This window comes from Amblyraja radiata, chromosome 6 (assembly GCF_010909765.2).
Source record: "Amblyraja radiata isolate CabotCenter1 chromosome 6, sAmbRad1.1.pri, whole genome shotgun sequence".
NCBI lineage: Eukaryota > Metazoa > Chordata > Chondrichthyes > Rajiformes > Rajidae > Amblyraja > Amblyraja radiata.
In genome coordinates this window covers 10,484,017-10,501,192 of record NC_045961.1, presented here as the reverse complement: position 1 = coordinate 10,501,192, position 17,176 = coordinate 10,484,017, and the positions used below count along the sequence as shown (strand labels likewise).

General features: G+C 44.6%; 1 pseudogene; it reads right to left on the bottom strand.

Moving 5' to 3' along the window:
- Positions 1–8,604: 8,604 nt before the first annotated feature.
- Positions 8,605–8,783, bottom strand: LOC116974764 (annotated as a pseudogene).
- Between the last annotated feature and the right edge of the window lie 8,393 nt (positions 8,784–17,176).

Genomic DNA, 17,176 nt, shown 5'->3' with positions numbered 1-17,176 from the left:
CCACTGGGTCTCCTTCATCCATTTTACTTGTCACATCCACATTGTATTTATTTCCAAGCACTGTGTTGCTCAGTTCCTTGTACTGCTCCAAATTCCTTGTCAGGCAACGTTCCGGATGCCACCATTTTTTTGGAGTATCTACTTCCTTGAGAGTGCTTCAAGTTCTGCATGAGCGGTCTGAAAGTGAACGGGTTTCCCCTTCATATATGCTGCTTGATCTACTAAGAGTTTCCTTCATCTTCTGTTTTTATTTCAGATTTTCAGCAACTGCTGCTTTCTGGGTTTTACTCACTAAAGACAAAACACAGCTGAAAGCATCCGAGCTAAACCTGTAAGTTAGCACATTGCAGTTTACTTCTGGATTCACTGACATGTTCTTTAGCATTTAACCCCCAATGTTTAACTAAAACCACACAAGCTTCAATGATAAAATAGTCCCAAAGTGATATTCTGCCGCTGTCTGTGCATTATCCGCAGTCTCCTGTATGAAATACTTTCTGGATCCGGTATTCCTGCAGTGGATTTGCAACTTCCTGATCGAGTTGGTGTGCACTAATCATACCACAGGAGATGGGAGACAGTAAGCAATAAGTTCCAATTATATATATGAAAAAGATTTATTCAAAGAAAATGTTGCTACCTAGGGAGAAAGAGACATTGTGTAAGGCTCAGTGCATTTCAGTTTGAGTTTATGATAAAAGCCTTTGACACACTGAAACTGCTCAGCTGCTCAAGGCAGTGAAAGAGATGAAATTACAAACAGCATGCAAAAGTATATGGATCTGCTGTTGATTAATTTGCAATATTGTTGACTGCATGAGACTTTTTATATAGTTTTAAAGAAAATTCCAAGGGAAAAAACAATTCTTACCATGAATTAGCTTCAGCCAAGGTGGAGAATGAACTACAATTCCCCTGGATGCAAACAAGGAGAATGGTTAATGTCAGTACTTTGCAAAACACAGCCATCTATTGTCATTAAGACTACATAAAGGAGGCTGTGATATAACACTTCATCCCACAGTTCAATTGTTTGTTATCCTTCGATAGACACAAAAAGCTGGAGTAACTCAGCAGGACAGGCCACATCTCTGGAGAGAAGGGATGGGTGACATTTTGGGTCAAGACCTTTCTTCAAACTAATCAGGGAAAAGGGGAACAAGAGATATAGACAATGATGTAGAGAGATTAAGAACAATGACTGAAAGATACTGAAAAAAGTAATGATTATAAAGGAAATAGGCCATTGTTACCTGTTTGTTGGGTAAAACGAAAAGCTGATGTGACTTGGGTGGGGGAGGGATAGAGAGCGGGGGAATGCCGGGGTTACTAGAAGTTAGAGAAATCAATATTCATACTACTCGACTTTAAGGTGCCCAAGCAAAATACCATATGAGATGCTGTTCACCAATTTACGTTTATCCTCACTCTGACAATTTAGGAGGCGTAGGACAGAAAGGTCATTGTGGGAATGGGAAGAAGAATTAAAGTGTTTAGCAACCGGAAGATCAGCTAGATTCAGGTGGACAGAGCGAAGGTATTCAGCAAAACAACTGCTCAGTCTACGTTTGGTCTCAGCGAAATATAAGAGTCCACATCTTGAACAACAGATACAGTAGATTGGTGAATGTGCAAGTGAACCTCTGCCTAACCTTAAAGGACTATTGGGGTCCCTGGACAGAGTCGAGGGAGGAGGTATAGGGATAGGTGTTGCATCTCCTGTGGTTCCAGGGGAAGGTACCTGGGAAGGAGGTGGTTTGGCTGGGAAGGAATGAGTTAACCAGGGAGTTTCAGAGGGAATGGTTTCAGTGGAAAAGCAATGGGGTGGAGATGGGTAGATATGAATAGTGTTGGGATCCCATTGGAGGTGGCGAATATGTCGGAGGATTATGAGTTGTATGCGACCCTGGCATTCCCGCTCTCTCTATCCCTCCCCCATCTAAGTCGCACCAGCTTCTTGTTTTAACCCAACAAACAGCTAACAATGGCTTGTATCGTTTATCACCTTTACTATTTTGCATATCTTTCATTCATTGTTCTTCATCTCTCTACATCATTGTCTATATCTCTTGTGTCCCTTTTCGCTGACTAATCTGAAGAAGGGTCTTGACCAAAAACGTCACCCATTCCTTCTCTCCTGGGATGCTACCCGTCCCGCTGAGTTACTCCAGCTTTTTGTGTCTATCTTCAGTTTAAACCGGCATCTGCAGTTCCTTCCTACACATTTTGTCTGTTATCCTCTACAATCTGGAATTACATGGCCTAAGGAAGGTAACACAATGCACCTCGGAGTCAAGTAAATGTCTTCAGAAAGTGCCCATCTTCATTAAAACTGTATTGTAGATATCAGAAAGAAAATAAATACTAATATTCTCTAGTCCCTGAATTGTACAGTAAAAAATGTGGCACTGAAGAATAATGTTGCTATAAAAGTAATGTTAGTTGTCAAATGTAATGCTAATTGGCTCTATAAGGATTGTGTCATGGGACTAAAAGTGCTCTGCCTGCCAATAATATACAGTACATAGAAAATTCCTGTCTGAAATTATCAATGTCTGACAATATTCTAATAAAAAACAACAGATGCTCTGCTTATATACTTCATAAGAACATTAATTTGATCTCTGTATTAGACAATCAAAAGTGCATGTGCTGCAATTATGTAGAATCTAAAACTACTGGAAATACTCAGCAAGTTAGGAAAAATCTCTGGAGAGGGAATCAGTTAACATTTACAGTTAACACCCAGAGAAGACACACTCCATCGCAGGGAGAATGTACAAACTCCGTGTAGACTGCACCTAGTCAAGATTGAACCTAGGTCTCCAGCGCTGTAAGACAACAAATCTACCGCTGCACCACCATGCCAGAGGCCCAGGAGTAAAACAGTCAAATAAGTGACTGCTGAATGAAAAACTCAAACCCACAACCAGAAACGTCTGGACAATTGAAGTATCTTCACAAAGCAGACACAAATTTACTTACAATCAATTCAATTCAGAACTGGGAAGAGTGTCATTTGAACTCGCGGTCCTGTCCGACTTTCTCCTTCAATGGAACTCAACGTCGCTCAACAAATGGCACATTGGAGCCTGAATATTACATTACAGCTTTCACCAATGTTCACCAATTTCAGAGAATAAGCATTTCTTTCATTTTTATTTTGGATATCTGGCAGTAAATGTAATTTTCTTTCTTCATTCACACAATGATTGCACTTCTCTCAATCACACCTCAGACAGATTGATATTTTGCTTTTAACACTAGCCACACTTTCCTCTCCCCACCCCTTTCCATCTTCACCAGTTAATGTTATCCCACTTTTCAAGAAAGGAGGGAGAGAGAAAGCAGGGAATTACGGATCAGTTAGCCTGACATCAGTGGTGGGGAAGATGCTGGAGTCGATTATTAAAGATGTAATAGCGGCACATTTGAATAGCAGTGACAGGATCGGTCCAAGTCAGCATGGAATTACGAAGGGGAAATCATGCTTGACAAATCTTCTGGAATTTTTTGAGGATGTAACAAGTAAAATGGAGAAAGGAGAGCCAGTGGATGATAGTGTACCTGGACTTTCAGAAAGCCTTTGATAAGGACCCACACAGGAGATTAGTGGGCAAAATTAGAGCACATGGTATTGGGGGTGGGGTATTGACATGGATAGAAAATTGTTTGGCAGACAGGAAACAAAGAGTAGGAATTAACGGGTCCCTTTCACAATAGCAGGCAGTGACTAGTGAGTTGCCACTAGGCTCGGTGCTGGGACCGCTGCTATTTACAATATACATTAATGATTTAGATAAGGAATTAAAAGTAACATTAGCAAATTTGCAGATGACACAAAGCTGGGTGGCAGTGTGAACAGTGAAGAGAATGCTATGAGGATGCAGTGTGACTTGGACAGGTTGGATGAGTGCACAGATGCAGGGCAGATGCAGTATAATGAGGATAAATGTGAGGTTATCCACTTTGGTGGCAAGAATGGGAAGGTAAATTATTATCTGAATGGTGTCAGTTTAGGAAAAGGGGAAATACATTGAGACCTGAGTGTCCTTGTACATCAGTCAGTGTAAGTAAGCATGCTGGTACAGCAGGCAGTAAAGAAACCTAATGGCATGTTGGCCTTCATAACGAGAGTTGAGTAGAGAAGCAAATAGGTCCTTCTGCAGTTGTATAGGGCCCTGGTGAGACCACACCTGTAGTATTGTGTGCAGTTTTGGTCTCCTAATTTGAGGAAGGATATTTTTGCAATTGAGGGAGTTCACAACGTTAATTCCCAGGATGGCGGGACTGACATATGATGAAAGAATGAGCTTGTATTAACACTGTAATTTCGGATGAGAGTGATTCTTATAGAAACATATAAAATCATTGAGAGATTTGACATGCTAGATGCAGGAAACATGTTTTTGATGTTGAGGGAGTCCAGAACCAGGGGCCACAGTTTAAGAATAAGGTGTAGGCCATTTAGAACTGAGATGATGAAAAACCTTTTCACACAAAGAGTTGTGAATTTGTGGAATTCTCTGCAACAGAAGGCAGTGGAGGCTGATTCACTGGATGCATTCAAAAGAGTTAGATAGAGCTCTTAGAGCTAGCGGAATCAAGCCATATGGGGAGAAGGCAGGAACGGGGTACTGATTGTGGATGATCAGCCATGATCACATTGCTGGCTCGAAGGACCAAATGGCCTACTCTTGCAGCTATTACCTATGTACAGTATCTATGTAAACCATCTCTCCAGGTCTCCCTGCTCCACTTATCCCTCCCCACCTCCCTAGCAATCTCCCGTGCAACTTCCTCCCCTGCACCCCTTCCTCCCTCACTACTATCCAGGTGAGTCAGTGACTCATTGCACCTCCTCCATCTTAACCTAAAGCATTCAGTGCTCCTGATGTGTGGCATCTCTGCATCAGCAAGACACAGTGCATACAAGGTGACTGTTTTGTAGAGCACCTGCACTCTATCTGCAACATCAGTCCAGAGTTCTTGAATGCAAGCCATTTCAACTCTTCTTCCTCTTCTCACACTGGCCAGTCCCTCCTCAGCTTTCTTCACTGCCAGGGTGCGGCCAAAACTAAAGGGCCAGGGTGCGGCCCAAACTAGAGGAATAACACCTCATTATATGCCTGAATAACCTCCAACCCAATGGTATGAACATTGAATTATAAGTTTCAGGTAACTTTTACCTCACGTGACTCTCAGTCACACCCTCTGCCCTTCCTGATCAGCCTCTGGTCCTCTCATTTTTTACCTCTCTTACGTACCCCTCCCCCTTCAAACCCAATGACCCATATTTCCCCCTCTTGTTTGCACTGACCTACCTCCCACACATTTCATGCACCAGATCCCCTCTCCCATCTGGTTCCACCTCCCCTTCATCTCTGCATCAATGGTTCCAATGGTTCCATTGTCGCCTTCTTTACTGAACAGATTCCAGCGCTGCTAAGGTTAGTGTTGCTGCTTATCACCCTCCAGCAGCCGTCTTACCTTTACCCTCCCCTCCCCCTCCTGGCTCCATCTGCTTATTTTTCCTCTGCTTTCATCTCTCACCCATGTGCCTCTGTCTCCACCACCCACCCCCTACGTCCCCAGCCAGCTGGATTTTTCTATCATCCTTCACCCCTCCTTTGTCTGTCATCTTGGACACCTCTGGCCCCCGTCTCATCACTCACTCTTTTTTGCTTTATGCTGACTATCTCCCCTCTCCATTCACAGTCTTGATGCAGGGTCTCAACCCAAAACATCAACAATTCCTTTCACCAAACAGATACTGCTCAACCTGTTAAGTTCCTTCAGCAGGTACACAAAATTGCTGGGGAAACTCAGCGGGTGCAGCAGCATCTATGGAGCGAAGGGACTGGGCAAACAGAGCAGACCAGGAACATCAGGTCTAGTTATGGAATTCCGGGCATACCCACCTGAACCTTCCTCCCTCACTACTACTCACCTGGATCAGGTCGCTCCATAGATGCTGCTGCACCCGCTGAGTTTCCCCAGCAATTTTGTGTACCTTCGATATTCCAGCATCTGCAGTTCCCTTTTGAACAAGTTCCTTCAGCAGTTTGTTTATTTGCTTAATATGTTACATAGAAACAGACACATAGAAAATAGGTGCAGTAGGAGGCCGTTTGGCCCTTCGAGCCAGCACCGCCATTCATTGTGATCATGGCTGATCGTCCCCTATCAAAAACCCGTGCCTGCCTTCTCCCCATATCCCTTGACTCCACTAGCCCCTAGAGCTCTATCTACTGTAACTCTCTCTTAAATTCATCCAGTGACTTGGCCTCCACTGCCCTCTGTGGCAGGGAATTCCATAAATTCACAACTCTCTGGGTTGTTCCCTCTTGTCCTATTACCACCAACATTCACCATATCCCCTTTTAATATTTAATAGTAAGATTAAACGAGAACTTACCAGTTTGAAGTTTGATCTGCATTTTATGAGGAGTTATGATGAGGGATTACGTGAAGAGCCCGCTCAGCACGCATGCGCGACATACTTCATAGCAGCGGTGTGGAATCACAGACAGACACAGTTGTTGAAATAAACATAGTAAAGAAAAGGAGACCTTAGTTATCAGTTTGACCCATATTATTGAGGGTGGGAGCGGAGGGCACGTAATCCCTCATCGTAACTCCTCATAAAATACAGATCAAACTTCAAACTGGTAAGTTCTCGTTTAATCTTACTATTTTACTTCGGAGTCACGTGAGTGACTACGTGAAGATTTTAAAGCTCTGTGATTTCATACTTCACTCGCTGCCGAAGTCTTTCGAGGGAGGAAGTATGTTATCGTAATCAACCATGAATCTGTTTGTAAAAACAATAATGGTGTTATTAACAACAACAAGACCAAATGCTCCCCCGGGCTTAAATTATATATTTTTTGCAGATTCTTTTTCTGCAAACGATACAGGTTCTGTCAGTGGTTTGTTATAAAAGTTTGGAACGTATACTCCCTAGACCACCCCGCTGTAGCCAGGATGTGGTCCATTGGCACGTCCATCCTCTTAGTCACTGATGTGGATGCTGTCCTGGTGGAGTAAGATTTATACACGTTAATATGTACTCCAGCAACTCCCAGTACCTGCTTGAGCCACTTGAGATAGTTTGGCTCGTCACCCGACCATAACGTTTCTTGTCGCTGACCCATAAGGCTTTTTCTCTCCCTCGAGGATTACTTATTGTGTCGATGTAGTTCAATAAGTGGGTCATGACACTTAACCATGGTTCAGGTGGGTATGCCCGGAATTCCATAACTAGACCTGATGTTCCTGGTCTGCTCTGTTTGCCCAGTCCCTAATGGTAATGTAACATGGTGTAGTGGACCATATTGTCCAATCGTAGTGGATGGAGGAAACTGGACTCTTTGTGCTGAGACAAGGCCATCAGCATGTCCCTTCAGGGTGGGCTGTTCCAGGGTGAGGGACCTGGCTGGTGACCATCCCCTAAGGTACGTCAGGTCCATACTGACATCCCAGATTTGGGTGTACCTGGGTCTGGGGGATTAACCTCTCCTAAATTTGATCACCAGCGGGAGGTACCCTATGGCCTGTGGTCCTGGTGCCTGAGTTAAGTAGGCTGACAGAGCACTTCTGGCTGAATCCTTCATTGTGGTGAAGACCTGCCAGAACTCCACTAAAAGTTTGTTGTAGTTGAATATGTAGTTCCTGTATTTGAATGGTATCTTCCCACTTCTTGATGTTCGCCAAGTATGTTCCTTAGTGGATATGCGATGGGATGCTATCCTTGTGTTGATAGCGCTATTGACAATCCAGGCCCAGCAGAGTTCTTCCCAATTCTGCAATCCAGGCCCAGTGATGGTCTTTTCAAATCTGCAATCCAGTAGTTTAATTTATCGTGGCATGTGCGTAGTACCCGACTGATGAGGCCGTAGTACCTGATGAGGTAGGAAAAAAGGGGAAAACATAGATTAGATTCCCCCCTCACGCTTCCTAATTCAGTGGGAATGAATTCATTGCCCCTGCCTCAAATTTGGTTTATTGCGACATACATCGGCACGTGGAGAATTCAATTGAATACAGTGAAATCGATATCGGGTGTTCCATATTGCTTTGTAATTCCAGCAATACTTGGGTTTAATATGTCTGTTTACAGTATTTAGCTCACCTAGTAGGTAAGTTTGCTGATGGTCGTATATTTTTGACGACCTGTAGTTTCCAATTGTTAAATAAATGTCACATGATATCGATTTATTCTGCCCAAGTGGTTTGTGTATGTCACTACTGTGATGTTGTTAATTATAAACGAACATGCAAAATGGTGCACTGCAGGATAATATGCTTTGCCAATAGAGTGTACTCTAAATTTACAAACTAGGTTTTACGCCTAGTGATGACGACTCGTGATTAGTCCATATGCCACCATGTTTTGGGTGAGGGTAGTTTAAACATTAGCACCTAGCCTTAATGGAAGGTTCAAGTTAAGTAGCTGGAACAGCTGCTACTAACTCCCAATACTCTTGCCACTGTTGAATGGTAGGTAGATACCATTCATTGTTACAGGTTGTGTCATACTGACTCTCCTATGCCAAGTTAAAGGTAAGTGGGTAGAGTGTTGAATACCAAATAGTCAACAGTAGAGGATTTATATTTCAAGGTACTACAATACTGGTTGATGCATGGAGTGGACGGAGCAAGCCCCTCCCCATCTCCCTGTTCCAAATCAATTGATATATGGTCCCTTGATAAGGGACGAGTCAAAATAGAACTAACAACAACAGATACTCCGTTTGATCTTAGTCAAGGCTGAGAGCGATGGTTTCAATCGTAGATCTATCTGGATTGCATGACAAGCTCGGCTAAAAGAATAATAGCGAAAGCTGTGATAGCTATACCCATGGATTAGTCGTCGTTAATATCATTGGAACTTGCCATGACGATAGTTCCTTAATATAGCCAGGGCTGGTTAGAATATCTGGAACCAGTTTGGCTGTAATAGCCATAGTCGATAATTAATACTGCCAAGTTATCTCCAAGTTTTTTGAATGGGTACTGAATAGTATGCATCTTTTAAGTTGATGTCTACCATTAAGTATGCTTGGAATGAAAGGTTGGCAGTTTCAATATTCCAAGCGTGGCCTGGCGAGATACTCAAGTGGCAAGTCAATGACGGTGTGACATATACCATGTTGGGATTTTTAGAGCCAAAGGTTCATACTGGGTTTATTATGACCCCTTGATATCAATGATGGCGACATTGCCATCTTGGTTAGTTGGTACCAAAGGTTCATATAGGCTTCTATATGACCCCTGTATAATTATTACCCCCAGTTGCTAGTCCCTCATGTTCTTATTAGTGGGAGGGTAGACCCCTAGGGTGCATGCTGTACTGGTATTGTATGGTCCCTGGGAAGGGACATATCAGATATAAACTGATAAGGCAGTTACTACTAATCTTAGCCAAAAGGCCGAGCAGGATGGGATCTAATTTAATTTTATCCTTGAATGCTTTGTTAGTACAAACCCTTCATCTTTTGTGTGATGGCAGGAACCATACTTATCTTATTTCACTGTTGTTCCGTGGTGTGTTCATCTCTTCGGTTTCCGGTTCCTTGTCCGTAGGGATGGTGTTGTTGGGGGTGGCACATTTTTCCAGGGGGCCCGATCTGGACCCTGGCCCGAAAAAACAGGGCTTACTGGAGGTTGGCATGCGGGCCCCGAGCTTACACCAGTACTATTAGGTGGACGCCTACTGGTGGACGCGTAGAGGCACTGCTGCTGGTTTCGTGTGGTGCTCATTCCAGACCCTGCCCTCTAGATGTCGAATTTTGGATACTTCTCCAGTTTTTTAGGCTTGGTTTGATAACTTAGCCAGCTAGCAGGATCTGTGGTTGAGAGGTCGGCATTCTCACAGTCCTGTAATTTTTTAAGTTGAGGGCAGGTTTTATAACTTCCTAAGAAGTTGCGGAGCACTGCAAGCAGTAGGGTCAGGTGTTTTGCCATACTACCCTGTCCCTCTGAAATGAGCATGCGAAATGATAACCGACGTCAGGGATACCAAACGCATTTTAAGATATTTGGGTTTTAAAGCTATGCTCAATGTACCCCCCAATAACGGTGGGCACTTTGAGTAAATGCAATTTAGGGGAGGCGTGATGAATCCAACACCTCATGACTACTCAGGGACGACAGATGGCACAATGGGCTAAGTGTTCGGCTGGCAACCGGAAGGTAGCCGGTTCGAATCCCGCTTGGAGTGCATACTGTCGTTGTGTCCTTGGGCAAGACACTTCACCCACCTTTGCCTGTGTGTGAATGTGTGTGAATGTGTGTGAATGTGTGTGAGTGATTGGTGGTGGTCGGAGGGGCCGTAGGCGCAGATTGGTAGCCACGCTTCCGTCAGTCTGCCCCAGGGCAGCTGTGGCTACAGAAGTAGCTTACCACCACCGAGTGTGACTGAGGAGTGAATGAATAATGCGATGTAAAGCGCCTTGAGTATTAGAAAGGCGCTATATAAATCCCATCCATTATTATTATTATTACCTGTCTTGGAGAGGTTTTTTGAAAAGAACAGGTAGTAAGCTGGCCATCAGTTGAGACTGAAAAGCCATCTCGCTAGTGGTGGAGCCACATAGCGGCCACACCCAGCAGCTCTTCCTGATCCTGTACCTCAAGCATACTCCCGATAAACTTCTGCCAGTGACCCATCTTCTTGACCAGTCCAGTCTGGTCCCCATCAATCCCTCGACAAGGGAGATGGCCAATGCTGTTAGGCACTGGAGTGGGAGTGTTATGCTCCCTTGGTGGACTTGCCCCTGCTCCTGAGGCAAGTCTCGCTGGAGTTTTTAGCTCCATGACCTTCCTCTGGCTTGGAGAAACAGACGCTCTTGTTTCTTGTTTGAAGTGTTGATTCCATCTTCCGTGTCTGTCTCCAGCCTGAGGTTGGTCCTGACCTTGCTGTTAGAGGCTGTCTGCCGTTTTCGGGCGGCATTTCAGCGGTTCTCGGGCGGCGAGTCTCCTTGTCGGGAGTCTGCAGGGGTGCCGGCCGGTTTTTAAATTTCCCTCCAGTCCGCTGCTGTTGGTCAGACAGCTGTTTTAGCGGACTGGGCATCGGCGCAGCACCCGTGTCTGTGGACCGCAGCGTGTGCGGTCCCGGTGCCGTCTCTCCCCATTCCACTGTCGGCTCCTTCCCTGGAGTCGAACGGGGGCCGCTTCCCTCTGCTGCTTTGCTCCCCCTGGAGCAAAAACAAACGCAAAGTCGCTAGTTTAAACTGAAGGTAAGTACTTACCTGACGGTCCTTTCCTTCAGGCTTGTAGCGGGAGCGCCTGACTCCCGCTGCGTCGCTGTTGCCTGCGTGATCGCAATGACGCGCATGTGTGCTGAGCGGGCTCTTCACGTAGTCACTCACGTGACTCCGAAGTAAAATCTAGCTCATCTCCCGGACTCAACTTTCCAATTAACATCCATTTAAGTGGTTAATATCCACACGGATCTCAAATCAGAGTGAGTAGCTTATGCCATTTGGTATAACTGCCATACAAACATGGAACATAATTCCACAAGAGTATCCCTAGAGTATAAACTATCCAAATCTGTTTAGCAGTATATGCTGTTAAAATTCCTATTGCACTATGTTATGTGATAGAATTTCTAGACAACACACACAAACTCCTGCCCCATCACAAGGGGGATGAAGATGAATAATTCTGCAAATAAGGAAGAGATGAGGCAATTTGTAAACTGAGAATTTACGAAAGTTACATTGCGAGGCCAACAGTTCTCCAGCAGCAGCAAAGGGTGTTGTGTTTCCAACTTGTGTTAATCATTTGCAAAGCTGCTTTCATAAATTCACTAAATCACCGTGGTTCATGAACTGTTGATACCTCGGGAGTGGAGAAATTAACCCAATCTGGTTTTAGGCTGAAGGCTCCATTAATATTGGCTTGGCATTTTCTGTCAAGGATTTCAGTTGGCCAGTTAAAGCTATAAATGGTTATTTTGTGGGCTCTTGTCCTTCAAACTGCTCGTAGTGCCCTCACCACTTTGGCGAAAGGGTTGGGAATAGATTAGTGCATGAATAATTCATACAGCAGAGCACTCGTCTGGATTTACTTACACCCTCATTTGTTATTTAGCTGGATAATTAGTTCATTTATTCTCACCACAGTCATCATCACTAAGCTCTCCATTGGCTCATCAAACTGTGATTTTTTTTGTACCGCACCCAAGAATATTTTTTCAGCAGCTTTTCGCTACCACAGCCATGTATGTTTCAATCTTCACTCTCAGAGTCTGAAGTAAGGTCTCAGTCCAATACGTCACCCATTCCTTCTCTCCAGAGATGCTGCCTGTCCCGCTGAGTTACACCAGCTTTTTGTGTCTATCTTCACAGCTTTGTTCAGCAAATAAATGAGCAGATAACTTTACTCTATAAAGCCCACCTGATTATGATTCTTTAGATGATCCCCAGAGGATGAAGTGGAAAATCTATCTATTTTGTCAGTACTACAGAATGTGACTGAAACTAACATCCACAATATGGATAAACTGTGAATACAATGTGAATACATAAAGCCCTGTCCCACTGTAGATAGATAGATATAATTTATTTGCCACACAACCAGGGTTGGTGGAAATTTGGGTTGTCAGCAGCAGTACAATAATAAAGAACACACAATAAAACTGTAACACAAACATCCACCACAGCATTCATCACTGTGGTGGAAGGCACAAAAATTTGGCCAGTCCTCCTCCATTTCCCCCCCGTGTACAGGACCAGAGTCCAGTCAGTCCAGGATCGGCTCTTCCTCACTGGAGACCGCGGCTTTAGATTGTTGTAGGCCGCAGGCCGGCGGTCGAGATTTAAAGTCCCCGCCGCAGCCAGAAGCACCGTAGACTGCAGGGCCGGTGGTCGAAGCTCCCCTCCAGGGGTGATGGTAAGTCCATGCCGCACCCGCGGTAGAAGTTGGCCGCGGGCCGGCAGTGATGGCTTCTTCTTCCCCCGGGTCCCCAACGTGAGATCCCGGGCTGTAGACGCCGCACCAGCTGGAGCTCTGCAGACCGCGGCTTCAGGCTGCAACTTCAGGCTGCCGGCTGCCCCGGGCCAGCGAAACGGAGTGCTCCCCTCCAGCGAGCCCCAGCGAGGGTCGCCCGCTCCACGCCGAGAGTCCACGCTGCGCCCGCCGCTGAAGCCCCGGGCGCGTCTCCGGGAAAGGCCGCGTCGATCCTTGATGTTAGGCCACGGGGGAGGCGACCTGGAAAAAGTCGCCTCTCCATGGAGGAGGCGACCGAAGCGGTTTCCCCCTCACCCCCCCCACACCACCCCCCACACAAAACACACTAAGAAACACAAAATACACACTTTAAAACATACTAAAAAACGTACGAGTTCACTCAAAGAGTTCTCCCGAGTTTGCCCTGATTCGAACTCGGAGATTTATGGTAATGGCCGCTTGTCGGTACTCGGGGCTCTCATGGACATTTTTCAACATGTTGAAAAATCTTCACGAGTCTTCCCGAGCTTACCGCATTTCCCGAGTACCTAACGTTAGCATTACGAGCTGCTAAGAGACGTCCCCGAGCTCCGATGTACCCGCTACGTTCATTCTACATGCTTCACACGAGTTTGATTTTTTTTAAACACTTGAATGAACACGTACAGTGGGACAGGGCCAATATGCAAAAACTGGCAAAATATTGCAACACATGTCAATCCTTTTGGAAAATTATAAAATACTTCAAATATATATTGTCAAAACAAATTGAACACGAGGGAGAAACACGGGTAGTTCTGCTATAACATGATAGTTGCATTCCTAAGCAACCTTGTGTTCAGAACATTGTGTTATAAAGACAATTACGTCTTTGGGGAAAACGGTGCGCGAGCTAGAGAGTTTCAGACTTGCAATAACAAAGTTATTATTCTTTAGGAAGACTTTGAAAAATAATTTTTTTTGATGACTTTAAGTTTATTTTTGTTACTACTGCAAGTTTAAAAAAATGCAACAGGCTGTATGTTACGTAATTTAATAGAGTAATATTGCACAGGTGTCAATGAAAGGGTGGCACGGTGGTGCAGCGATAGAGTTGCTGCCTCACAGCGCTTACAGCACCAGAAACCCAGGTTCGATCCCAACTACGGGTACGGAGTTTGTATGTTCTCACTGTGACCGCATGGGATTTCTCCGAGATCTTCGGTTTCCTCCCACACTCCAAAGACATGCAAGTTTGTAGGTTAATTGGCTTGGTATAAATGTAAATTGTCCCTATTGTGTGTAGGATAGTGTTAATGTGCAGGGATCGCTGGTCGGTGCAGACTCGGTGGGCCGAAGGGCCTGTTTCTGCACTGTATCTCTAGATTAAACTAAATCTAAAAGAAGCAATCACCTGCCAATATCAGTGGTCACCCACAGTGGAATTAGCAGCTGTGATCTCAAGAGACAATGGAGTCTGAATACTGCAGAGAAACAACATGGAAATATTATTTTCCTGGACACTTTTTTTTGCTTACAACAATACAATACAATTTATTTGTTGTCATTTGAACCTCAACAAAATTTGGTTTCTGCAGTCATACACACAAGAAAAAGAACCAAGACACAACACAATTTACACAAACATCCATCACAGTGAATCTCCTCCTCACTGTGATGGAAGGCAAAGTCTTATCTCTCCCATGCACTCCTCATTCTCCTCCCGATGTCAGAGTCAAAGCCCCCGGCGGGCGATGGTAAGTGTCCCGCGGCCATTAAAGCCGCGCCGGGCGATGCAAGGCCGCGCTCCGGGTCTTGGTGTTGGGCGCTAGCAAGTCCCGCGGCCATTTAAAGCCGCGCCGGGCGATGTAAGGTCCCGCTCCAGGTAATTTTCAATCCCGCAACTCGGGCGGGAGAAGTCGCCGTTGCGGAAGCCCCGAAAAGCGGTCTCCCAGAAGGGACCCGCGGGCTCCCGGTGTCACCGTCCACCAGACCTGCGGTTGGAGCCTCCAAATCACCGGGGTCGGGTCACAGCCGCGTGCCACCACAGCTCCTCCCACTCCGAACTCGGTGGGTAAGTCCCCAGGCTCCGGGACTGGAGCCCCAGGTCGTTCCGGTTGGAGGCCGCTCCACAGTGCTAGGCCCCAACGACAACAGAGACCCGACAGAGAAAAGGTCGGGTTCTCCGTGCAGAGGAAAGATTTTAAAAGTTTCCCCACCCCCCACCCCCACACACATACCCAGTTTTAAAAAAAAGCACTTTAAACTACGTTCAAACGAGACAAAAAATAAAAAAAACGACAGTCAAAATAATTTTTAAGTGTCCCATTTGAATTCACATTAGTTTAGTTTAGAGATAAAGAGTGGAAACAGGCCCTTCAGCCAACCTAGTCTACGTCGACCATCGATCACCCGAACACTAGTTCTATGTTATCCCACTTTCTACATGCTTGGGACAATTTGCAGAAGCCAATTAACCGACAAACCTGCATGTCTGGAATGTAGGAGAAAATCAGAGCACCTGGAGAAAACTCACTTGGTCTCAGGGAGACAGTACAAACTCCACACAGACAGCATCCGTAGTCAGGATCATACCCGAGTCTCTGGCCCTGTGAGGCAGCAGTTCTACCACTGAACCACTGAGCCACACATCATGAACAATTTGTCTCACGTAAAACAAAGTTCCGTAATTCATCAATCACGTTCTATCCAATTTGCATTGTCAAAACTTGCATTGCAGCCGAACTACCCATATTAACATTGAGGTTTGACTCATCTCTTATCTCTATATTTGACACAGTAAAGACTACTAGAGCAGACAGACAATAGCTGTGGTATTGAAGACCCGAGTTCCAAAACTTCTTGTGCCACTAGCCAGAAATATTCCAATAAAGGAACACCACTGGCGTCCAGCCGGCAATGTGAACAATTATCCAGGCATGTACCTTTCACAAAAAGCGGGACACATTTAATCCAACAAATTATTGCCCAATCAGTTTTCTTTCAATCATCAAACTAGTGGAAACTGCCAATGGCAACTATTTAAAGTTGCATCGATTCACTATTTTTACTCAATATTTTACAATTATTTTGTTTTAAGAACTTTAAAACTTGGCACTGGAAACATGGCGACTCTTTGTGTACTTCCTTAGTGTAATCTACTATTCTTGCACTATACTGTAATCATTGCACTCTTGTACTGAACATGATTGTGCTTACATATAATAAGATTTTACTGAGCTGTTCGCAAACAAAGAGTTTCACAGTATCTGGGTAAATGTGACAAAAAAGTATTATTGATTGATTGACAATGCCCAGTTTAAGATTCATCAGGACCACATCACAGTTTTGATTGAACATGGATAAAAGAGCAAAAATCTGAAATCAATGAACTAGTATGGCATCAATGACCCATGATGAAACTGAAACTAAGGGAAACACTCCAATGATTAATATCACATTTTAGATAAAGAAAGATGGTTTTGATTATCACATGTCAATACTCCCACCTCCTGGACATCTCTACTGGAATTCCTTAGGTCAATGTTGTAGGCCCAACCATGTTCAGCTGTTCAATGACCTTCCTTCCATCGTGATGTGGGGATGGTTACTGATGATTTCACAATGTTCAATTTCATTCACATCTTCGCCATGAAAAATAGTAGCCCATGTCTGCATGCAGCAAGACCTGGATAACATCAGTCATGGGTTGATATCCGGTAACATTTGCACCACAAAAGTGCTAATTGATAGCCATCTTCAGAATGAGAGAATCCATTGTTCTTCGCTTGCCATTCAAAAGTGATCTTGACTACCTAGAGGTATTGATGATAAATTAAATTGTACTAACCACCTAAAAGCCATAGTTGTAAGGTAAGGTTCGAAGCTTTGTATCCTGTGGTACGACTCACATTTTTACACCCAAATCTGTTCGACCATCTACAAGACACACATCAGGAATGTGTTGAAATATTCTTCACTTGGTTGGGCGGATGCTGTGCCAACAACTCAAGAGTCTTCACACCATCAGGACAATGCAGCATGCTTGACTGGCACCCTCTCAACCACCTTAACATTAATTCCCTCAATCATGAGTGTATAATATAATGAGAGGAATAGATCGGGTAGATGCACAAAGTCTCTTGTCCAGAGTAGGGGAATCAAGAACCAGAGGACATAGATTTAAGGTGAAGGGGAAAAGAATTAATAGGAATCCGAGGAGTAACTTTTTCACACA